The sequence below is a fragment of the Amborella trichopoda genome, chromosome 12 (genome assembly GCF_054954075.1).
Source record: "Amborella trichopoda isolate Santa Cruz 75 chromosome 12, AtrichopodaSantaCruz75HAP2 v2.0, whole genome shotgun sequence".
In the NCBI taxonomy this organism is placed as follows: Eukaryota; Viridiplantae; Streptophyta; class Magnoliopsida; order Amborellales; family Amborellaceae; genus Amborella; species Amborella trichopoda.
In genome coordinates this window covers 17,265,089-17,290,189 of record NC_142347.1, presented here as the reverse complement: position 1 = coordinate 17,290,189, position 25,101 = coordinate 17,265,089, and the positions used below count along the sequence as shown (strand labels likewise).

At 37.8% G+C, this 25,101-nt stretch overlaps 1 long non-coding RNA gene across 7 annotated transcripts in view; it reads right to left on the bottom strand.

Moving 5' to 3' along the window:
- Positions 1-23,999, bottom strand: part of LOC105420870 (uncharacterized) — a 30,886-nt gene extending 6,887 nt beyond the window's left edge. For all 7 annotated transcript variants that reach the window (XR_016046258.1, XR_016046254.1, XR_016046257.1 and 4 more), the window contains exons 1-3: positions 23,957-23,999; positions 8,785-8,851; positions 5,902-5,967 (exon numbers count right to left, since the gene is read on the bottom strand). This is a non-coding gene — a long non-coding RNA (uncharacterized LOC105420870). The remainder of the gene's footprint in view (positions 1-5,901; positions 5,968-8,784; positions 8,852-23,956) is intronic.
- Positions 24,000-25,101: the final 1,102 nt, after the last annotated feature.

The window sequence follows — 25,101 nt, the reverse complement described above, 5'->3', positions numbered from 1 at the left end:
TGAGGGGTCCCAAGGGTAGTTTCTCTCCCTAACAATTATTTCTCTCCCCTCTCTCCTTGAGTTTGGATTTGGAATTGAAGCAAAGAAGAAGCCTAAGCTCTTTGAATTCTCAAGCTCTTTCAATTGATTTCAAAAACTCATTTTCAAATGACTTCACTTTGCTTATACAGAGTAACCCCAAAACATGGGTGGATACTCAAAAACCATTAGAATTGTTGGAAATTACACATTTAATAAAATAAAATATTAATCTCGTTTTTTAAACTAATGACTAAAATACCCCTATGCACTTTTCATGAAATGACAAAACCATCCCCCCATGAAGGGACTTTTGCCATTGCTAGGCTTTGGGAGCTTTTTTGGATGTTTTTGGTAGCAATTCAGGTGATCAAACGTCCTAGAATCGATGCTTGGATTATTACGCATATTTTGATACCCATTGATCGTCTTGAAACGACGTTTTAAGGAAGAACCCAAAATCCGGTCAAGTTCATAAACTTTTGATTCTTCGACCACCGATTTGACACGATCCGTAATGTTTCGAGACTTCAATTTGATCGCAGATTGAAGAGGATACTATCACAATCATTTTGTGATAAATTTCATCCTTTTTAGTCTCCGTTTGAGCCCGTTCCAAATTTGGGAGGTTGTCGAAAAATGGGATTCCGATGATCGAAAAATGTGCCTTCTTTAACCTAAAAATTGGGTGTCATCCGCCTCCGATCATACCCAAAAATTATATCAAACTGAAGCCCTTCGAAGCACGGTCGCAACGAACCCATACTTGCGACGATCTGACCTCGGGATCTCGAGCTATAGCCTCTCAAAGAATGAGATGTTTCACTTTTTAAAATCTGAAATATCAAGTTTCGAGACCATCTTCTCTCTGAGAATTCTCTCATTCGAGCTAAACCATGATGCGTGCCATATGTCAAAAACGAGTGTATTGACAAGATCTAGCGCAGGTCCGAATTTGAGTATAATTGGACCCAAAATGAGCAAGTTATGAGCATTTCAAATTCATCCCGAAATGAGAAAACACAATTTCCATAAATGGAAACAGGTTCACCGAGGCTACACCGCAAAGTGTAAAACCCAACCTTTTTTGGTAAGTTAGGCTTAGAATGGTCTCGGAGGGTCCGATTGAGCCCAAATTTGGTATCTGGGGGTTTTCAATGTTCCGAATGTAATGGCGGTAGTCTGATACTCTTTTGAGACCCAGAAAGTAGTGCTATCGTCCATTTTCATCATGATAGGAACTAGATTTGAAAACCGAGTTTCGTTTTGATCGGCTCAAAACTTGTCAGAATATGACGAAACTTTACGGGTGTCCATAGGGCGTCCAAAATTATTCTCTCATGCAACACTTCCTCTAAGGTTACCGAATATCAGGCTTATTTCTATAGTGTTCACATAGTTTAGCGGCGTTTTTGGCACCGGCGGGACAAGGTTACTACCGGCTCTCTCCTTATGCGTCCTAGGGAAACAAGTACATCAAAAATGATGAATAACAACCACTACCAGCCAGACGATTGGCTAATACTTGAAAGGGTTGGGTCCAACTGCTCGGGCATGTGGAGGTCAATCCTTTACTGCCTAGCCCAGTTCAAAACCTGCATCCATTTCCACACTTGCAAAGGTTACGACGTCCTATTCTGGTCACACCGGTGCCTCGGCCAAACCCAAGTAAGGAAAGATCCCTCCTCCTCTTCAATATTGAGCTGAACCCACAAGCCATGGTAGCAGAGTTCTTCCAAACGGTGGGTCGACATCAAGTGTGGCACCTGAGATGCAGAAAGCCATTGAGAAGCGCAGATTAGTGACTCAAGCCATCCACCATCTTTAGTGCTTTAGGTGTAACCTGCCATACGGCGAACCATGGACATAAACATGGGCTGCAGATTACTATTATCAAACTCAATGGTATAAATTATTTCAAGTTGTCACAGTCAGCTAAAATGTTCATTAGAGGAAGGGGGAAATTAGGGTATATCAATTGTAAGACTATATTGAACCCGCAAAACAGATCCATCATGTGAGAAGCACAAAACTCAATATCTACTGTAATATTCGGGTTATTACACTCCACGCAACCATCGATCACTAGGGGCTTCTTGTTCCTTCGAACTGCGTGAGAGATTTGGGACATATACCAAACTTACTCTTAAAGCAAACATGTGTGTCAAGTGTGCCAACTGAGGTCAAAAATTTCCCATCTTCAACAGGTGGACAGGTCTCTTGCTATTTATATCTCATTAATTCATAGCATGTGGGAGGAGTTGGACCAACCACTATCAAATGTTTAAACTAGCCTGTAAGGAAGATGGAGAGAAATACAGAGAGTTTGTGAAACAGAATCATATTCTTGAGTTCTTGGCGAGATTAAACCTTAATGACTGAGTTATCTAAGGTTCAAATACTCAGCAAGGATGCTCTTCCATCGCTCAACTAGGTGTACTCTATTTAAAGTGAGTAGAGTAGGAAAAGCACCATGTTGCCTCGTTATCTCCTAAGAACAAGGGGAGTAGACCTCAAAATCTAGAAAATAGGGGCCCAATCAAGGAGATAAAAGTTGAAATGTGACATTGTGGAAGGAATAGTCATATTAAAGAATGGGAAAATATCTCAATAATCCTAAAATCAGAGTTAATTTCATAGCATCCCCTCACATTTCCTAAATATCTAGTAAAAAAATTTCCTAAAACATTTCTTTCCACCCGCTGATCGAAACTTCCTGTCTTTTTAAGTTTATGCCCTTTCAATTGCCTTGTACAAGAAACCTTAACCCATTCATGCCCTTTTCCCTTTTCTTCTTTTAAACTCTCTCATGCCCTCATCTCTCTCTCTCTCTCTCTCTCTCTCTCTCTCTCTCAAGCCCTCATCTCTCATCCTTCTCTCTTGACCTGGTAAGTTGGCGTGGGCATCAAAGAGAGGGTGAGATGGGAAGAGGGGGAGAGAGAGAAAACAAAACGGAAACCCACATTGCAGGTACTTGAATAAGAATTCTCCAATCATTACAAAATCCAGCTACTCACATAGTGGTCGTTCAAATACAAAAACCAGGTGAGGACCACCAGTGGAGGTCGCAGCGTATAAGAAATAGACCAACATCTGTGGAAGCATAAGAGAAAAGACTAAAAAGAGAGAGAGGTGGGCTGGAAGGGGAGTGGGGGGAGAGAGACTTCAAAAGAGACCCAAAAGCTAGACCTCTAGTACCATGCAAGAGTAGTGTGAATCATGGGACCTCAGGCAACGCCCTCCTTGTAGTGTGACCTTCTTTCCTTACCCATTGTGTTTTTGAGGACCTAGATAGGAGGACATTGTTGCATAAAAAGGTAGATGAAGTTGCACATTACACCCAATTAGCAATTTTGCTTCTTATGAGTTATTGTTTCCTTCCTATCATGTTTTTATGTGTTGTGTGTCTTCTGTTACTATTTCTTCCAATGTTTACAGGAGCTTTAGCTCATCCCAAGCCGAAAGCGGCCATGTGCAAAGAGATGAAGTCATTAATCAGGAATGGTACTTAAGCGTGAGTAATCCTCCTAAAGACAAGAAGCTAGTTGGTTGCTAATGGGTTTACATTGTAAAGCACAAGGCTAATGGTCCAGTCAACAGATACAAAGCACGATTAGTTGTAAAGGGGTTCACTAAGACCTACGGAATAGAAAACCAAGAGACATTTGCTCTTGTGGCTAAGATAAACTCATTTAGGTATTTTTGTCTCTAGCAGCTAACATGAAGTGGCTGTTGCATCAACTAGATAATGTGTTCCTTCGTAGAGATCTGCAGGAGGAAGAAGTATTAAATGGTACCTCCACCTAGATTTAGGGTTCCTGGATATGAGAGAAGTTTGTAGACTAAGAAGGCCATTTATGGACTAAAGCAGTGTCCATATCTTGGTTTGAGAAGTTTAGAGGTGATGTCCAAATAATAGGCAATATTACGAGTCATGATAACCATAACATATTTGTCAAACATACCAAGGTAAATACCACTTGCCTAATTGTATATGTGGACGATATTGTTGTAACAGGTAATTGTCCTAAGGAAATTGAGCAACTCAAAAGTTTTCTAGCAAGGGAGTATGAAATTAAATATATAGGTCTACTAAAGTATTTTCTAAGTATAGAAGTGGCCAAGTCAAAGAGACGAATCTTTTCTCTCAGCAGAAGTATGTGCCAATCTACAAAAATTTGGCCACCCACCACCTAGGCAGCCGCCTATATGGCCTGCATATTCGTTTAAGGCAGGCGCCTAGGCGAGCCTGGGTGTCCGTCTGGTGCAACCTCTACAATTTTTTTTTTCTTTTATTTAGTGCGAGAGAATTAGGTCTTTGGAGAGCAATTTTTTTATTGTTTGTATTTCTCATTTATTTTAAAGAGAAAAAGTGTCCTTTTGAATAAAAGTATCCTTTCTTTAATTTTTGTTCGCTAAAAAGTAAAGTACTTGGCACAGCTCTTGAAAAAGTAAATTTCGTTTATTTAGTAAAATACCTTTCTTTAATTTTTAGAAGAGAGAGACAAACACTTGCGGCACATTTACACAACAATCACATGCAAATAGCCATGATATTAATATTACTTTTTTATACAACTACACATTGCCTGCCATTAATTTTAATTTTTTTATACAAATCGAAACCATAAAAGGGAGAAAATGCCCCCTCCCCTGCCCCCCAAAAAAAAGAAAAAAGACATGGGTGGCTGTCGCCTAGCCATCTAGGCAGCTGCCTCCGCTTTCTTGAACATTGGCATGTGCTAGACCTTAAGGAAGCATGAAAAATAAGGTTAGTGGGTAAATTGATATATTTTTCACTTGCATGTCCAAATATTGCATATGATGTGAGCATGATTAGTCAGTTCATGCACCCTGCTCAAACTATTCATCCTGAAGTAGCTTACAAAGTACTTAGATATTTAAAATCATCACCAAGGAGAGGACTGCTATTTGCTTATTATGAACACTTGTGAGTTGAGGCTTGTATAGAAGTAGATCGAGTGGGTTCTACTTTGGACCAAAGATCTACATCTAGCTATTCTATATTGGTTGGGTAACCTTGTGACTTGGATGAGTAAAAAAACTCAATTGTAGCCCGAGCAAGTCCAAAAGCGAGTACTAATTCATGGTCCATGGTGCATGTGATTAACTCTAGCTAAAACCTTTATTACGAGAGCTTGGTTTTCCTGTTAAGGGGTCGATGTTCTTGTATTATGATAACAAGGCAGCTATCAGTATAGTGCAAAATCCAAGGCACCATAATCGAACCAAGCATGTAGGGATAGACCAACATTTCACGCGAGAAGAGTCGCCACCAGAGAAGTTTTTCTTCCACATGTAAAAGCAGAAGATAAGATAGCAGACATTCTTACAAAGGTTGTTTAGAAACCTAGACTAACAGTGATCTTAAGTAAGTTGAGCATGATTGATATATATGTCTTGAGTGGGGAGTATTCTAAATGAATGTTAAAAACTTATAGTTCTTTTTCTATTGTGTTTAAGTCCCAAAGGACTTATTGTCCCCCTTTACTTGAGGGCATTTTTTTGCATTAATAAAATTAATAACTAATATATAATGGAGGAGAGGGCTTCAGGTTCAATTAGACCCAACGCGACTCTCTCTCTCTCTCCTTTCTTTATGTTTTCTTATCCCTTATTATCTTTCTTATTTTTTCCTTCTTCATTGACTAGCAGCTGTATTTTTTAACGTTTATTCATGCTACGATGAAAGATCCTTCAGTAATATGAAGTATTGCATCAATAGCTTGGCCTTCCCGCCACAATTAGAAGCAATTAACTTTAATCCATAATGCCATTGACACAAAAGTTTTACTTCATAAAATGTCCTAGGAAAGCTTAAAAGTACAGCAAAGAGACCTCATGAAGTGAAGGTAATATTACCAAGAATTTGGCAAGAAACATTGAAGTATCCCAAACTGTAGTTCCATGATGCTTTCAATTTGGATCCTGCCATATACAAAGGCATCAGCATCACAAATTCAACAAACTATGGACATCAGGAGAAAACAAACAAAATATCAAGAGAATAAATTTTAATTAATAAATTAAAAAAAAAAGAGAAGGGAAATTTATCAAAATACCTATAAGAGGTGAACTATCTGACATTTTACTCATTTGCAACTATTTCAACTCAAGATCATGTGGTTTTTTATGGGTATTTTACTATTAAATAAAAAAATATGTGTGAAGTGTTAAATTGTTTGTCTCTTGTAATTTGATCATTTTCCCAAATGAAAATATTCATTCTACATAAATTAGGAAACCTTATCTATACATCGTAATATCATTTAACATAGTCAATGTGAAAGGATGAAACTTTGCTGTGGAAGGATGAAACTTTGCCTTGACGAACAAGAGTAGGCGGACATTTTTATGCATTCACAAATGGCAGAATGCTTATGGCACATGAAAAATAAAACAGCAGCAAATCAGGGCATTGTCTAAAATTAAATATTGGTGTGCTGGGATTCAACCAAGTTGTACGATCACTCTAGCTTAGGCATATTGAACATTGGCCGGTCAAATTTGGTGGCCTTGTATAGTTTGGTGACTATTAGAAGGTCCCATGGACAACAAAATTTGTTGCTTCAGAGTATGTGCCATAGCTTGTAAGGCATCTAAGTTAACTAGAAAGTTTATGTCACCACATCCCTGGGTTCACAACAGAACGCATTATTCCTCTAAGCAAAAGTAATAAAGTTAACATGAGAAAGCATACTCGACTTCATCATGTCAACTCATGAGTAAATTTGAACAAAAAAAAAGGACAGAAATAGTGAAATGGTGAAAAACAAAAAAGTAAAAAATAAAAATTGAAAATCAAATATTTGGTTTCATATAATAGAAGGTATAAATCAAAATCCAAAAAAATCAATCTTAGAGATTTTTGGTTGAGTCAAGAAAACATTTGTTAGAGCCTTTGTGGATCAATGTGTTAAGGAACATTTTGGGACAAATTTGGATATTTTTGGAGAAAAATGATAAAGAAATCAAATATTTCCAATTTTTCGGTTCTAAAAACCCTTAAGACTTGGACTCTAGATTTCTTCTCTTTTTCTTTTAATTTAACAAATCATTATGGAGACCTGTTGAGGGCTCCAACACCAACATTTTGAACCAATTTGAAGATGATTTGGTTGAAAAATGAGAAAAAGATTGCAAGAAAGGCGGATGGCTTTTAGGGCTCAAAAATGGTGAGATTTCATGAAAAAATAATTCCAAAGGCAATTTTTTATCAAAAATTTATTTTTTGGTGCTAAGAAGGATTGATGTGTGCCCAAATCAATCAAAATGGGGTCAGATATGTATTGGTTGAATAAACAAAAATTCAGAAAAGTATTTTTTTTTTAACCTGTTTTTCATATCTAAAGGGGTGTCCCAGGCAACTTGCACAAGTCCGGACGAGAGCCAGACCAGTACTCCACGAATTCTAAGTCGACTTAAGCGATTCTGGGTCGACTCAACATTTTTTTCTTTATCATTGTTAGAGACATTAAAATAAATACCCAAAGAACTATCTAAAGACCGTGATACTAGCCACCTATACGATAGTTATCATCAACAGTAATTTCTAAAGAGTTAATTGACGGCTCCCCAAGTGCCCTAATCCAGTATGCATTTGTGCAACATCTATCTTACACTTAGTATGATGTTGCTTAATTATGTTGGATGCACAAACACCCACAAAAGATGCACAGACACTCAAAACAGAGAGTAAAGCTGATATTCAGCAACTTACACACAAGAAAGTATCAATTCACAGTAACTGAAAATATACACAAGTTTCAATAACAAAGCCATAAGTATAGTATGAGAACTAAAAGAAAATTAAGTATTTCCTGGAAACATCTGAAATACTAGATAATAATAACCTAGCGAACCCCTTAAGAATAATGCTTAATGCAGAATACAAGCATAGTATCCTTACATTGACAATCAAAGATGAAAAAAAAAAGTATATAATAATCCACATTTACAATAACATGAGCTCAAAAAGATTTCTACGTCACAATAGCAAGAGTAAAGAAATGATGATGAATATGATGAATAACAAGAGTAAAAAAAATCAACATTTGTGATAACATGAACCTCAAAGGAACAGTAGATGAGATAAAAACTAGACAGCCATCTTTTACTATTGCTCACTGTACAAATTTTGATTTGTAAAGAACGATACATACTGTTATCTTCCCCAGAGAAGCACAACCTCAAGCTGCTTTAATTAATTTACTACCAAAATTTCAGGCACATAAGCTTGCACCATATGTCCCAACTTTTCAGTTGCCCTTTTAATTATTTAGAAATAAGAATGATCCCAGCCTAATGAAAAAAGTATTTGAACACAATTATTTGTTTTTGAAACCTCATTGCCAAAGCTATGCATTATTTCTAAGCTGCTTGAAAGTGTCATTCCACATCCATTTCCAAACTATCCAGTTTTGAGTCTTTATAAATGGACTTTGTTACAAAATAAAGCTTGTTGCTTAATGACCCCTGTCAAATGAAAATATCATGTTTTCTAAAAGGGTATAGATGTGAAGGCAATTCCTTACAGAAGAAATAGAACTTGCTCAATATCCATTATATAAATATATGCTTACATACTTTATCCTTGTAAGCAGACATTCACAAACAAACAGAATCAAACTAAAAACATAGAGAAATAACCTTCAAATATACTTCTATCAACAATCATGTTGATATTCTGGATCTCAATAACTTCCATTGATCATCTAAAAGAAATAACTAAATAAAAAATTCTACCTGAGAGAAGTGAAGTAGCTGGCCAAGGACTTCAAATGTAATCAGGGAACTGCTGGGTGAGTTCAATCTGAAAATAATCATAAAAATTGAAATGTTGAGAAAACAATATGCACCACAATTGCTGTTTTTGCCAAGAGATCAGTGGATGCAAATCACATATCAATTCATGCATAACAATACAGATGAATGCACATAAATTTTAAGATGGAAATGTAATCGCATGAAACCAAGAACACAATGTAAATGATAAATGTCATTTCATTCAAGGTTAGAAATATTGCATTAAAGCAGAGGCAAAACTAAGTAAAAACTGATGTTTAGCCTCATGCTATGGCTCCAGTTAGAGGATTCTAGCCATAGTTATCAAGACCGGGAGAAAGGTCAGATGCCGGTTTGGGAACGGACTGAGGGATCAAGAGATGAACGAAGATCCATGGGATAGGGATCAAGATCCGTACACCGTGAGTTATAGGGATCGCGATCCCAATATTAAGGGAGCGTGTTTCAAATTTGTCCAAGATAAAATGATAAAAATATATAGTAACGATATCCGTCTAGCTTAGAATTGAGGCTCCCCACATAGGGCACGACACTCTAACCGGGAATGAATTTCATTGAACGATACGATTAATTTTTCGGAATTCAAAAACCAAAGTACCATTACATCAAAGAATCGTGTTTTTTAATATTTTTAACACTTCTTGCTATCATTGGAGTGTCTGTTTCATTAGTGAGAATTGACTATAAAAACCCAAAAAGACGATTCAAATTGTAGCCCTTAGGCATGAAAGAAACTCTAGTGTTTGATGGATATGCAGTGTCCTTGTTTTCCCTCATTTGAGTCCTTTCACTTACATGAGATTGGGTATGCAACTCGTCAAGAGCTTTGTAGATTCAGAGAGGCCAAGAAAAAAGGTCCAAAGGCAAAGAAAGGGTCAACCTGTGGTCTTTGTATTGGTGGATATGGTCAATGAGAGGGTATTAGAAACAAAGATCAATTATATAAACCTTCTAGAGTTTCTCGTAAGTGAAACCAACAGGATTTAGGGTATAACATGGAGCAACTTTAGCTACTCTCCTTCATCTACAGGTTCCATACGTAATATGGCAGCAACTTGTATGTTATGGCATTTGTTTTCATGACTCACAAGTTCAAAGTTCAAATTACAAGCTTCAAACCTTGGTTGCCATTGTGGCCATTGGGACTGTTTCTCAACTGGCCGAGCTCTATACCAAAAAGTTAATTCTGATATCAGAATTTTTTGAAAAATATGCTCCTGCACAAGGGTGGAGAGAGATTATGGGCTAGTGAGTTAGAGAGAGGATGAGTGGAAGAAGAGGGGCGTGGTCAGTGCATGAAACTTGAAATGTGTTGGTTATCTTCAGTTCTAATGTAAAAGAAACTCAATTCCACATGCCAGATGCTTAAGTCCCACATTACTCATGGAAATATGATTTAGATGAGAAGAATCTGGATCCCATTAACAAGAGATTTAGATCCCCAATTTGCGGATCGAGATCCCTAAAGTCAAAAAACCATTGGAATCGAGATCCCTTGTCGCGGAGCACAGGATTGAGCTTGAGATCCCTAAACACATTATGTACTACTGATTTAGATTTCTCTAACACCAATGGTTTCCAATCCCAAATCTGCTTTCAACATAGAGAGGCTCTGAGGACTCAGGCATTCTTCCTTCTCCATAATAATTCAAACCTTCTTTCTGGACCTACTTGGCATGCCCTGAATAGTGCCAATTTTAGTGTGAATCCTCATAGGAAGCTAATCTTGTCCCTTTAAAGCAAAAAGAGTAACTGTCTTGCATATCTTGTCCCCTTTCCCCAATACATATTCCAAGAAATAGTTAGAAAAGGTGTGGGATTCTACAAATCTGGCCTTGGTACTTGAGGACTTTATAGAGATTGAAGCAGAAGACCTGCTTTTGAGTGGCAGATAATAATTTACTGTGACATTTCTAAAGTTAGGCTTATTGTCCAATCGAGATAGCCCACAGTAGGAATCTCAAAGTGCAACGATCCAAATTTCGTGAACTTGGTGAGCTCGTAACGCCGCACGAAGAAGGAGTAACGCCGCACGTGATTGAGTCTGGCGCCGTGCACAAGGGAGGCCAACCCTGTGTGCAACACTGTCGTGCATGGCCAGTTTTTGCCACTTGCCTAGCTACATGTGAGTGGCTCGCCACTTGTCAACCATGGGATGCCACCTGCCACCTGAGGAGTATTTAAGCCCTCCTCCTTCCCCTCACACCACAGGCACTCTCTCTCTCTAAGGTAAGTGAAGGACTTGGATAAGGCTCCCTTCGCTAACTGTTGGGGAGCTTGAGAAGCCTGGTGAAGTGGACTGTGGGAGGAGAATTGGGATCACCATTGGAACACAAAGGTAAGTAAGATCACCATGAGCCTGAGAACATGAATGAAGCTCGATTTGAGCATAGTTTGGACATAAGCATGTGCAAAAATGATGACTGTATTATCCAGAAAGTTTGCCTTCTTTTACATGGTGAAAATGAGTACTGAAATTCTGTTGATGGCCCTGAAATTCTCTGGGATGATGCTCTTGTGAGTCTAGTTTAAGCTATAATTGGTTTCATGTGATTATCTAGTGTAGTACAGAAGTTATGCTTTAATCTTTGAAGTATGCTATGGCTGGACTGTGAAATTTCAGGGACAATTGAGGTTTTTGTGACTCTCCACTAACCTATCAAATGATCTCAGAATTGCCTCAAATGACCCCCATTAAAAAGATCTCTGAGTTTACTTTGAGCATAATGTTTATGTTCAGTTGAGATTTTTAGTAGTTTGGAAGACATGTTTCAATTTATGCATGTATGTCACTGTTAGCAGACTGTGATAATTTCCAGAAATATTGCTTCTGTTGCACTGAGACTTTGCCTGACCTATTGTACAAAAACACAGCCATTTGATAGATGCATGAGTCTTCTATGCTTTTCATGTTTTAACCTTGCCCAAATTCTCTGTAAATGAGGAACTATGCTAAAAAAATGTTTCAGTATGTCACTGTGGACAGATCTCACAGAAACTCAGAATTTTGGTCTCTGTTGCCATGAATTTTGGCTGACCAAATGGAGTCCAATTACTCCAAAACCGCAACCATTTAAAGGCTTTGATTGTCTACTAAAGGCTGCATATTAAAATTGTTTCGAAATTCTTGCTAGGTTGAAAGCTATGATTTAAATTGTGAACATATGTCACTATTCCTAGATTTCTGCAAGATTCTGAACGATATACTGAACCCTTAATTGATCGAGTAACACTCAGTTAGCGAATTGAAATCAGAATTTAGTTAGATTCCCCTCAGAATTTGGGTGCTATGCCTCACTCTGTATATGCCCACGATTGATAAGAACAACAACGAATTTTAAGTTGTATATGAATTATGCACATGTCATGCAGCAATGTTTTTTAACATGGCTTAATCCTTTTGCAACGTGATTGAAATTTTCTGTTATAAGACACCGAAATGGTATGATTGTGACCTACGAATATTGAATGTTCCTGACCTCTTGAAGAGAGTAAAGTATGAATGAATAAATGTTACGCAAGCTTATACACGGTGAAACTGATATATGTGATTTCTAGCCACTACACAATGGGTCCTCCATTGGTAGTGGATACTGTGATTTTGTCATGTGGAACTGATATATGTGATTTCTGGCCACTACGCAATGGGTCCTCCATTGATAGTGGATATTGTGATTCTGTTATATGAAATTGATACATGTGAATTCTGACCACTACGCAATGGATCCTCCATTGGTAGTGGATATTGTACTGCCGACAAGTTCTGACTTTGCCCTGACTCCAATGATAGGAGTGGAGTCGGGAGGTAACTGTATATAACAAGGTGAGTCGTGCCCCCCAAATTGTTATAGGCACTACACTATGGATTCTCCAATGGTGGTGTAACACCCTCTCGCCTGAAGGTGCAAGGAGATGGTCGTGTCTTGCAAGGCCTCAGCCTATCAAAACCCCAAAGCGCACTGGGGATTGTGTGTGAGTAAGGACATTATAAAATGGGACCTCCATTTGTCATTGTCCTCCCTCCTGAATGAGGGTAGAAGTTCCAAGTTACAGGACTAGCTTAGCCTGATCGATGGGACTTCTACTTCAGGAGTACGCACTGCTAGCTTCTGTCTGTATGAATTGTATGCTTTAACTGAGTTTCTAACTGTGTGACTTTGAAGAATGTTCATGTAACTGTTAGCTCATGAAAATGTGCGAAGTTTTAATACCTGAACTTTACTCTGTTTATTCCGCCAGTATACTCTGATGCATGACATTGTTCTGTGACACCGCGTGAACTGTAACAATCTGTGGGCCTATTATCCCTCATGTGTGCATGTAGATAGGACCGCAAGGGTACTGATTTACTTACTGGGCTTTTAGCTCATACCTCTTTTTTTCCCTTCTATGTAGAGTGAGAACCTTTAGCACGTGCGTGGGCAACTGGCCAGTGGTAGCAGACTTTTGAAGCTCAAGTTCTATCCAAGGATCTTTTGATTGTAGGTGTCTGGTGGAGGTGCCACAATGCCATTCTGATGAATATTGTATTTTTGTTGGCAGCCCAGTAGCGTCTTGAACATTTTGAAAAAGAGTTTTTGGAGATTGAATATATATATTTGTATGAGATGGTTTTATTTTGCTCAGTTCGTGGCCCTTTGTTTTATGAGTTTATTTTGTTTCGTAGTTTGCTTTGATTCCGAAAATTTTATACGCGTTGAGCCACTTCCACCTGAGTGTCAGTCACGACCTCCGGTCGTGATCTCGCACCCTGTCGCCCTCCAGCTAGGCGGTAGGGACCAAGGGGCGGGGTCGTGACACAAAGCTCACTCAGGAACCTACGCCCTTGAAGAGTGGGGTTTAAATTTGGGACAATCTAGAGAGGGAATGGATAACTTCTATTTATCCAGCAATAAACCCCTCAAAAGAGGAAACATATGATGCATGGATACTTTAGAATGGATATCCTTGATGGATACTTTAAAAAACTATGTAAAATCACAGACAATTGATTTTCTAGCTATGTCTGGAGCTGTTTATGTGCATCACAAACGGAACCTGTTCACTAGTCAATCACGAATAAAAGAACCATTTACTCATTTATTATCTTCTTTAAGCCTACTACCCAGTCATAAAACTCCGTTTTCATTGTGTTACACTTCGCTTCTTCTTCCTTTGTGTGGGTGTGTGTGTGTGTGTGCACAACTCATTGTGAAAAGAGCATGGATGAATCATCGCACTCATTCTCAATGCCTAAAAATTGTTAACAGTTGTGCCACCTCAACTCATATACATGAATTGTGTCAACTGTTCTTACTGCACAAGAGGATTTGAATGCTCCTCCCCTTGCCTAAAAATATGGGTACTAGGTAGAAAAAAGTGAATTTTTTGATGCAGATTGAATGTCACAAGAAAGATAATGAGATGATCTATTGAATGGAAAATTAAAGAGGGAGCCTATACGCCAGGCTTCAATTGCTAACCCAAGAAAAAGGATATCAAAACGTCAACTCTCTTCAGTCTAAATTCTTATAATAAAAGACCTTACTCAGAGCCTAAGAAATCCTGATTCTAATTGAAATGGAAGTCCTAATTAAACAAAGTTTGTAATTATAAGCATTGTAACTTCTAAAAAAAATCTTAAAATCGTAAAAATTTTATTCGAAAAATAAAATTCCTTAAAAAAACTCAAAAACCCAAAAATCTTCCAAAAATACATCCTTAAAACTTGTAGGCCTTGAAAGCATTTTAAAGTAAATATTTTATAGTGGATGTTCACACTTCAGTGGAAATATTGGTTGACTGGACTTAGGTTAGGCAGTTTATGGTCTAGGTCACATCTCCTTTACTCCTGAGCATAGCCACTACCAATGAGGATTTCAATGATCATCCCTTCTTGAGGTCAAAGAGATGCCTAAAAAAAATGACGAGAGCAAGGAAGCCACCGGGATTCCCATGTGTAGTTGTAGGCCTATGAGGGCAATGGCCAATTCTTCAACAACCATCGCATGGCATGTACATATGATAGTTGCACTCTGGAGAAGCATCGCTATAAAGAGGGAACTATGTACATGTATATAAGAGAGTGTTCCCTTGCACTATAGTGATATGTGTGTGTGCATCCTTATGGACATCACTTGCTTTTGTTTGGCAGGGGGATCAGAAATCCACACACTAGATTCATGGTTCTGTTATTTACTGACCAACTTTGATAGTCCAATCATGAGCTCTTGCGATTGACTGTGGGTCATGGGTTTTGTTGGGTTAGTTTGAGAAGATGGTTGTGGATCTTGGTGGAGTGCCTCAAAGTTATCATTTATTCCTAACCCATTAGTACCAATCCACTTCTAGATCTGTTTTAAATATGTCTCAGAATTTTTGGTATTATCAGAAATATTATTTTCCAACCTTATTTATGATTTTGCAATTTTTAAATGTTTTTCAAATTTCAATAAATTTATTTTATGCATATAAACCTTAAAAGGGCATTCTGATATTTCCAAACTTATGAGGGGTTTTGTAGGACCCATGTGGAGAGCTAAGGGCCCAACTCCCAACCCCACACATTGGGGGACCCAAGTGGGCAACGACGTGGGGCCCACTAGGCCCACAAACCCAACCCTTATGGGAGGGACACCCCATGTCCTTTAATGATTTGTTAAGCATAATTTTCTTAAAGAGAATTATTTTTTATTTGGTTAGTTAAGCCTTGACCAAATTAGATTTGAGTTAGATCTTTTTGTCGACTCTTGATTTCTAAAGTAATTAGAAGATGTTTCTATGTAAGAAACAGCCCAAATTTTATGGGATTATGGAAGATATAGTTCTGGTCCAAGTAGAAGTGGATATGGGTTAAGGATCTGAGGGGTAACGGCTATAGAATTCCTCAATGATCATGATGCCTAATCTAAAGAATGGATGGCTCAAATTTGACTCTTTGTTCAACTCACAAATCATGTTAAACTCCATGGTCAAATTTGAGTCTTATTGGAAGATGGCATACCCTTGGTCATGAGGGCTTATGTACAATGGGAAACCCTTTCAATCCCATCATGTGTGCTTGCAGAGACCTCTCTCTCTCTCCTTCCCTCTCTTTTGTGAGCGGGCACGCCCAGCCTAGTTTGGTTTCAGGGGGTGGTGCCATATTGTGGCATGCCCCAGGTTTAAAGGGTTGAAAAACAAACCCTAGTTTATTAAAGCTCTCAGCCCCAACTTGTGAGAGGGTATTGCCCTAGGTGCTACCCAGATTTGGAGGGCTCAAGTACGGCCAAGGATCAATGCATCGTTGGTCTGGTCATCGACAGTGGGTTGTGCTAAGTCCTATGGGGGTGGCCCTAGGCAAAGATTAGATAAGTATTCCCAAGTTTTCTTGTTTATTTTGAGTTTAAATTCTCATTTTATTGTTCTTGATTTCTAATGGATTAGGATTCCTATTTGAATTAGGATTTCCTATTTGACTTAAGATTTTACTTATAATTAAATTCAGATTATGAATAAAGTTTCCATTTGTCTTTAAGGCGGTAAGAGTTGAGATCCATATGTTGTATTTAGGTTCTATTTTCTGCTTATGTCGTATAATGTAGCATTATAAATAGAATTACCCAGTTGTTAATAACAGAAAAAAAAAAAAGTAAATTTTTTAATTTACATCCCAAGAATCCTACATAGCCACTACTTTCAAAATTCAATACGAAAATTAAAAGTAAAAAGTATATTGTCCTGCATCAATCACCTCTAGTTGAAGAAAACTCATTTTCGAGTATTTTAAGTAAGCTAAGATGAATTTTGCGTTAATGACACAACCTTCTTCACCCCAAGCGTTATGCTTCAAATCCTAAGACCTATGGGTATTGGCCCAATCAAAACACAACCATTATGCATTAACAGTGAGGGTTTGAAATACTTTGACATATTCATAAACACTTTTGAGAAACCCTGGACGAAAGGGTCATTCTGTCAATGAAACAACCATGATATATATGCTCGGTTCGGTCACATAAACTAGCTAAAATCAAATCAGTTCAACCAAATAACCCTGCTGAAATTGCCGTGGCTCAGCCTAAAACAAACCAAGGGAGCATCTTCAAGATAAGCCCCAGCTCGATGATCAAACCAACAGCTTCATCTATTTATTCTCCTGGAAGACCTACATTTTTTTCGTCATCAAAGATCAGGTCAACCACAAAAACTTTTTTTTCATCATAGATCGGATCTCCTACAAGATTTTGTTCTTCATCTAAGAATGTGTCAAAGGTTTATGGAAATCCAAATTTACAACCTGCTACTTTTCTATGCAAATTGCATCAAAATCAAGAATGTTCGCCTTCAAATCAAAAACCCTGGAGTGATATCACCCACATCTAGGTCTTCTAACATTTTCCTCTTCACTTGTCTCCATGCACAAAGCACAACGGTGAAAAGGGTTGTATTCAACATCGTCTCAGGCAAAAGAGCACCGTCTTCCCATGAGTGATGTTCATTAAACTTGCCTTTAGAGATCTTCAATTTCTTCGTCTCTGGCATCACAGGCTAAATGAGCTGCCCTTCCATGCCCCCCCCTTGTTGCCACGGGTTCGCTGAAATCAGCAAACCCTAGGCTGAAATCAGTAAACCTCGGGTTAAGAAATCAGCAAATTTCATTGTGACATTTCTACCCTTGATAAAACAATTAATTCCATACGCACTCTACCTTTCTAAACAACTAAAATTCTATCAATTAAAAAAAAATCCTAAAATCCGTTAAAAAAAGTTTAAAAAGACTAAAAATGAACCCTTAAACATTTCCAAATCTAATAAGGAAAATTCAAAAATAAGCAGCATCCTATCCTGCATCATTTTTCTTCAGCAAGAGTTATTATTTTCATTTAATCTTAGCAAAATTTACACTTGGTTGAGACATCATCTTCATCTTCGAACATTATGGACGGGCTCTTATTTCTTCGTCTCTATCAAAGAATGAAGATCATGTGCCTCCAGTAGCCTCTGAAGTGTGCATGATTGCATTAACTTCATTTCTAGAGAACAATGAGGAAACAGAGATGAGTGGAACAAATGGGACATGGGGGACATGAATTCGAAAACCTAGGAAGGGCTGAAGCAGGGCCCTCTCCTAGACATCTGCCTCGAGGACATCTTTTGAGGTGGGAAATCAAAACAGAACAGGACACAATGAAGGATGAATAATTTGGACTTGAAAGAGCAGCTCCAAGGACTACTTGTTACATAAGCAGAGGTACGATGCCAACAACTTCTAGCAATGATGGACAATAAAGTCATCTAAATTTCTCAACTAGGACACCTTTCATCAATGGCGCAAACCAATGGAGGGAGGTGAGGCACAAAAAGGACTCATGATGCACTGCTTGGAAGGCTTTGAGCAAGCAATGGCCTCCTACTTAACAATTGTTGCACGGCTGCATGTGTTTAAGAAGCCCTTCAAAAATCTCAGTTGCTGCTGGAAACAATGTCAAAAAGACACTAGAGGATTGTAGATGTGTGCTAGTTGGGGTCATGCTAGCCACATAGAGTCACTGTAGAAGCGTCTAACTGCCAGGAGGCATAGCTATGTCTGGAGCTCTTGGCCAGACCGTGCACCAAGGATCATGCACCATGTTCATGCCACATCGTGGACTGTGCCAATGATATAACCATTAAAAATCATTTGCGTCCATGGCATGGGACCTCCAGCAACCTCACACTAGTCCGCGTTGGCCACCTAGGACCTCACACGACCAAGAGCTAGGTTCACATGAGAAAGGAAAACCCCCCAATAAAGATTTATGAATCTAAAAAATTGACCGCCATGAACCTATTAGGACAGACGTCCAGCACTATTCGAATTAGTCTCCAATAGCAGGTGAAGTTCCTAACAGTGTCTCCCTCTTAAAAGCAAACGTGTACATACAGCCAAGTGAAGCTTTAAGAATAATTATATAGGGGGCCAGTGCCTACTTGAAGCCTACTAGGCAACCTGCCAATTGTCCCTTTCATGTCTTGCCTACCTCAAGAAGCTAAATGCCACAGACCATACCGATCTCTGTAGAGAAATCCTGATGGCATTGATCATCTACCATTGACTCCAATTGTTAGTGTTTTTCTTAGAAGACGATAGTGCATTAATCCTCTAAGATGCGAATAATGTCATATTTCTCCACAGAATCTTCTCCTATCGTTTTGATTTCCAACCTTAGAAGTGCATTGGCCTCCTACATTCTTGATCCTTTCTTCCACACACCCTTGCACACTACTTACATGTACAGTTTCCTCACTGCCCTCAGGAATACAAGGCAATGTCTAAGTTACTAAATTCAAAGAATAATACATAAGCTCTGTGGTTTAACAGACTTTACCCTATGAAATGCGTTGTGCATAAGCTCTTGTGACAGGCTTAGTGCATAACAGTGTTTTGAAAAATGGATCAGTGAGGTGGATCGTACAACCACCTATGCCGTGTCAAATTGTCGGATTGCCAATCTGGTTCATCGAAATCGGCAATCAGTCAAAGATAAAACAACACATATACAGGTGGATCGCACACCCACCTATCCCATGTCGAATTGTCAGATTGCCAATCCAGATCGTCCAGATCAGCTATCAATCAAAGGTAAAATGATTGCCAATCCATATCATCCAGATTGGTGATCAGTTAAAGGTGAAACAATACACATACATACATACATATATACATATACATGCAAATATACATACAACAATATTTACGAATAATATAAGAACAATGTAAACATTTACATCTGCTATTTTAAGCAACCTAGTCAGCTAGTACTACATACATATATAAGAATAATGTAAACATTTTTTTTTTGAGAAATATAAGAATAATGTAAACATTTATAACACCTATTCTAAGCAACCTAGTCAGCTAGTACACTGGCTGTTGATGTCAGGGTTGTGATCACGGACCCCACTTCCTTTTTATATAGTATCAAAAACAAAAAATTAAAAAAAAAAAAAAAAAAAAAAAAATCAAGGATAAGAGTGCTTCTAATGGAGGAAAATAGAGAAAATCGACAAAAAACAGTTCAATAAACTATCAAAATAGGACAGCTTTGAGTAGATATGGCTTTCCATGCACAAAAAGTGACCCCAAAACCCTAGATGGGGTTTGTTGGTACTACACACACCCTGTTTTTACTGTTCACAGCCCAAAAAGTGTTATACACCCTAATACCCCATGCCATTTTATTACATTATAAAAAAAATAAAAATACCAAAAACTACCATCACTTAAGTTAAAACATAATAAAAATACCTCATAAATCCCTTCACTTGAAGAAAATTTGTAATAACACTTTTGCCCCTAATAAAATAAGTAATTCTATAAGTATTCTAATGACTTTTTTGAACATCTCCTAGAATCCTAAAAACTATAAAGGATCCTAGAATGCCTAAAAAATTTTATAAACCCTAATTCTAAAACTAAAATAAAATATACATACTTTGAAATTAAACAAATATTAAAAATAAGAAGAATTTTTCCCTCCATCATTCTCCCCTAGTTAGAAAAAACTCATCATCAAGTTTTGATGTATGCTAAGATGAATTTTGCATTAGTCTTGCAATCTTCTTATTGTAAACATAATTATAGGACTTGTGGGTTATTGCACTAATCAAAAAACGATTGTGCATTGAAACTGAATCTTTGTAATCAGTTGATATATCGAGGAAAGGGTCACCACATGTTGATAAAGTTTGTTCAGCCACATGAACTTGTTGAAATTGCATCAGTTTAACCAATATCCTTATTAAAATTATCTAGGCTCAGCCCTAGAATACAACATGGGTGCATCTTCGAGATGAGCACTGGATTTGATGATTGAACAAATAACTTCACCGATTGATTCTCCTTGGACTCCTTCACATTTTTCTTCATCAAAGATCGGTTTAACCATGAAAACTTGATCATCATCACAAATCGGATCTCCTGCAAGATATTGTTCTTCATCTAAGCATGTACCAAAGATTAGTGGCAAATCTCAATCTATAACTTGCTGATTTATTGTACAACCTGCGTCAAAATCAAGAATTTCCTCCTTTAAATTAAAAACCCTATAGTGATGATCCCCACGTCCAAGGTCTTCTCTGACTTTCCTCTTCACTTGACTCTTCACACGTAACACAGAAGTGAAAAGGGTTGTACTCAAAATCTTCTTGGACAAAGAAAACTTCATCTCTCCCATGATCCTTGCCTTTAAGCCACCTTGAAAGTTCTTGAACTTGCCATCTCAGATCCTCTATATCCCGATCCTGCAAATCACGAGGTGGATCCATATGAATACCCCTACCTCGACCTCTTATTCCTCTCAGTGGTTCATCGAAATCACAAATTCTAATAAGAGAACCAACAAAACCTAGCTAAAACTAGCAAGTTCTAGGCTGATTTGAGAAAATTTAGCCTAAAATCAACAAGCTCTAGACTTGGCTGTGGATTCCCAAATAGAGAAAATAGGCAAAAACCAGTTAAATAAATCATCAAAACAGGCCAAATTTGAGTGGATCTAGCTGTCTTTACACAAAAAAGTGACCCCAAAACACTAGATAGGGCTTGCTGGTATTGTTCACACCTTGTTTCTATTGCTCAAGCCCCAAAAAGTGTTAGAGACCCTAACACCCCAGACCTTTTTATTACATTATAATAAAAAGAAGACTAAAACTATTCTTAATTCAGTTAAACATTATAAAAATACCCCATAAGTCCCTTTTTTTTTAATAAAGGTGACATTGCCCCATAAGTCTCTTCACTTAAAAGAAAATTCATAACGACACTTTTGCCCTTAATAAAATAAATAACTCCATAAGTATTCGAATGACTTTTCTAAACATCTCTCAAACCCCTAAAAAAAATAAAAATCCTAGAATCCCAAAAAAAAATTAAAAACCATAAAAATCCTAAAATTAAAGCTACAGAATACATCTTTTGAAAATTAAATAAAATTATTAAAAATACGAAGAACTTTGCCCTCCAACAGCTTTAGAGTAACAGGTATAATTGATTGGGAAGGGATTCGAACCCCTAACCTAATGCCTCGGAGTTCTCAGGCTAGCCAACTAAGCTATTATACCTTACTTCGCATGAAAAAAAACATAATAGCTTATATTTTTAAAGAATCGCCAATTTCCAATATAAAATCAGCCAATAGGAAATTAGGAAAGTATCCAACGAACGAGCCAGATCACATATTTTTTGTAAACACTTCTCCCATGGTTTATGGGCCTTATTGGACTATTAAGAAAATTGGTATGGCAGCCTACCACTTAGAACTATTTTAGACTTCTTAATAGGGTCAAATTGTAGGTTTTGGGTTGTAAAGGAAAGGGATAATTTTAATTAAGGTCATGAAAAGCACCAACTCTGGGGTCCATCCACCTCTCTCTCTCTCTCTCTCTCTCTCTCTCTCTCTCTCTCTCTCTCTCTCTCTCACACACACACACACACACACATACACACACACACACACACAGAGTTGGTGCATTTCATGACCTTAATTGAAATTACCTCTTTCCTTTATAACCCAAAACCTACAATTTTGACCCTACAAAGAAGTCTAAAATAGAAGACAGAGAATATCCCAATGGATTGGAATAGAACTAGGATAATAAAAAAAGAAAAACGAGAGGCCTTTTTGTTGGTTTCCTTGTGGGATACCTTTGATTTAGTTCAGTTTATTTCTCTTTGCCATTTGAATTAGTTCGATGCCTATATTAAGGAAAGTTACTTGATCACAGATATTAGTAGGTTTTGGGTTCTAAAAGAAAGGGCATAATTTCATTTGAGTAATGAAAAAAAAAATCATATTTTTGTTGAGAAACAGCTCAAAGAGGCCATCCACCTTAAATCGTCCCCATTCAATCTTCATGAATCTTTTACCAATACCACTTGGATCATAACAGTGACTAGAACAAAATAAGGTATGAGTATCCGTATTCAAAACTTGAAAGGAAAAATACTAGCTTTTCTTGTCTTCAAAGGAGGTGCTCGTCCTTAACCCTCTATCACCCAAAGTACTCACACCCACTAGGGCCTATTTTCCTAGTCACCTCCATTTGCTGCTTTTTTTTTTTTTTTTCTATATTCACCTCCATTTGCTATTTTCTTTTCTTCCTTCCTTTTTTTATCAGCTATGTCTATCTTCATTATCATAATAGTCTCCAAGTCTCCGTGTCACACCAACGAAATCCTTTCTAGTAAAAAAAAGTGACGCTCTCTTCATAACCATGAGTAAACTGGGAAGCAATTCCAATAATCCATACCATCTCCAACAATAAGAACGTCTAGCAGCTAAGCCTTGAAGGAATCTATAGCACCATAAAGTATTCCCCTCTATCTAGCAATACATACTTACTGCTAACCAATGGATAGTCCTTCTTTGGTACGTATAACTAGAACTAACACTCACAAATTTCAACTCTAACTTCAACCTGCCACAACATCAACCAGCACCATGCCATGGCAATACAAGGTGTAAAACTACTTGATATTTGATCATTTCTTTTCCTCATCCATGGAATCTAGCATCAATACTCCCCACATTTAATTCTTTCCAAATAAAAATTGGGACAACAAGTAATCATTGGTCGGCAAAAATGCACTAGTTCCTAAACATGTCCTGTTTGCTTTCAGTGATGATATAATCATAACATTCACAAATATAACCTGATATGCATAAGAATCCAGCTATGGATTCATATAAAGTTTGAGACAGATGGTCTCTTTCCGTATTTAGACCCATCAATACGGCCATTAATATCTAAACACTCAGTACATATAGTCTCTTAATAAGTTGCAGAAAATCATCTAAAGAGACAATTTATGTAAGCAAATAAACCATTTCCCTATAATATTACATGTTTCAAGACCCAACAACCGCAAGCATTCTATAACCTGCATATAAACAATCATATGATCCTGCAAGTTTCTGTGTTGAAAAAAACTATCAAGAGAAAGGGAAAATATGTAATTATTTGTTGAAAAAAGAGCTAATGCTAAAGGATTCTCTTTCTTTAGTTGGCAAGATTAGATCATTATAACAGTAAACAGATGAGATAGGGAAAAGAAAAATCAAAGCTCTACTCGCCCATAGATACAAATTTATAAAGAAAAAGAGGGGGAGCACACCTTCCTCCATGAAAGCCCTGCCTGAACTCAGTAGCCGTGTGATCCACACTAATTTCACTGCCTTACTAGTTACGACTTATGCCTGCACCCTTTCGAATTCGAATCCACCCAAAAGCCAACCTTGTTCGTGGCTTTACTAGCAGCGAGGCCGTGCTGTACACGGTGGGTGCCACGGCAGGATATGGGTTGCGCCTGAGACGGGCCAGTCGTCATCCAAGCCGGGCCAAGTTCTATCGGGCTGGCGAGCCCGACCAAGACTAGGAAAGCTCGGTTCAGACCCTAGACTCGAAAGATAAAAGAAAAATATCGCCAAAGGCATGAAACCCTTGTCCAAAGGGGAATATTACGTAAATATCTGACTTAGTTTTCGTTAATTATAAAAAACCGAATACTTTCGTTATTACCGATAGGCCCATTTGTTGGAGTTCCCATTTTGGTTTTTAAAAAAACTGAAATAAAGGTCAATTTCGGATTTTGAAACACTAAACATTTAAAATATTTGATTTTTGAATTAAAAATTTTCGATTATTCAGAAACCAAAAAGAAATTTCTCTTTCTTATGGACTCCCTGCGTATGGTCTTTCTTCCTCTCTCCCCCTCTCTCTCTCTAGACGCCATCTATGAAAATCTCTCGTTATAGCTAGTTGATGTTGTTGTTTCCATTGTGTTGCGTCACAAAACACATCCATGTGATCGTAAGACTTCCATGGTGTTCTGATGGCCTTTTTGGGACTAGAGAATCGGTTATTTGGTTTTGTGGTTTTGAGAGAAAGAGAAAAGGGAGGTGAGAGGGAGAGAGATTCCAGTAGTACTGTTATGATGAGAGCCACTTTGCAGGTATCTCAAGCGAGAAGCAACCGGCGTTTGCTATCCTGAGAAGGGGCCTTCGTATCAAGCTGAGCATAAGCGCAGGCGAACTACAGGCGAAAAAGGGAGCAGTGATTCTCCTATAAGGGACCTATTACTCCAACTACTTGAGAGGAATAGCAGTCTTAACAGCTCAGCTCGAAGCCCCAAATTTGAACTGTGAGCTTGACCGAAACCAGAGAAAAGATCAGGCTCAGCGCTTGGTAGAGAGAGAATATGTACAGTACTTATAAGAGAGAAAAAAAATTCATTTTTTGAAAAATCAAAATTTTTAAACT